Raw genomic sequence first — 1254 nt, 5'->3', positions numbered from 1 at the left:
TCGGCTAACCTGGCGGGTCTGATCTTCGTACTATATGTTTTAAATATCTTATGTCTGTTTTAGAACACTAATCTGGCGCTTTTGTAAGTGTAAATTATCTCAGTCCTTAGCGCAATAGTTGCTCACCGAACAGCCACCTTTTTTCTTTCTTTTTGAGTCATCAGTCTTCTGACTGGTTTGTCGCGGCTCACTGTGAATTCCACTCCAGTGCCAACCTCTTCCTCTCAGAGTAGCACTTGCAACCTACGTCCTCAGTAATTTTCTGGATGTATTCCAATCTCTGTCTTCCTCTACAGTTTTTGTCCTCTATAGCTCCCTCTAGTCCCATGGAAGTTATTACGTGATGTCTTAACAGATGTCTAATATCATTTCCCTTCTGCTTGTCAGTGTTTTCCACATATTCCTTTCCTCTCTGAGCCTGTGTAGAACCTCCTCATTTCTTGTCTTACCAGTCCACCAAATTTTCAACATTCGTCTGTAACACCACATTTCAAATGCTTCGATTCTCTTCTGTTCCAGTTCTCCAACAGTCCATGTTTCACATCCATACAATTCAGTGCTCCAGACGTACATTATCAGAAATTTCTACCTCAAATCAAGTCCTATGTTTGACACTAGTAGACTTCTCTTGTGCAGGAATGCTGCTTTTTATGTCCTCCTTGCTCCGTCCGTCATTGGTTATTTTACTGTCTCGGTAGCAGAATTCCTTAACTTCATCTACTTCGTGACCACCAGTCCTGACGTTAAGTTACTCGCTCTTCTCATTCCTGCTGCTTCTCATTACTTTCGTCTTTCTTCGATTTACTCTCAATTCATCTTCTGCACTCATTAGGCTTTTCATTCCATTCAGCAGATCGCATAATTCTCCTTCACTTGCACTCAGGATAGCAATGTCATCAGAGAATCCTATCATTGATATCCTTTCACCTTGAATTTTGATTCCACTCCTAAACCTTTCTTGTATTTGCATCATAGCTTCTTCTGTATATTATTCTTGTCAGCAGCTTGGAAGTATGAGCTGTTAAGTTGGTTGTACGATAATTCTCGCACTCGTCAGCTCTTGCAGTCTTCGGAATAGTGTGGAAGATCTTTATCCGAAAGTGAGACGGTATGTCTCCAGACTCATACATTCTACACACCAAGGTGAATAGTCGTTTCGCTGCCACTTCCCCCGATCATTTTTAGGAATTCTAATGGAATGTTGTCCATCCCTTCTGCCTTGTTTGATCTTAAGTCCTCTAAGGCTCTCTTAAA

Source organism: Schistocerca americana, chromosome 4, assembly GCF_021461395.2.
Source record: "Schistocerca americana isolate TAMUIC-IGC-003095 chromosome 4, iqSchAmer2.1, whole genome shotgun sequence".
Lineage (NCBI taxonomy): Eukaryota > Metazoa > Arthropoda > Insecta > Orthoptera > Acrididae > Schistocerca > Schistocerca americana.
Note: the sequence above shows the minus strand (reverse complement) of the source record.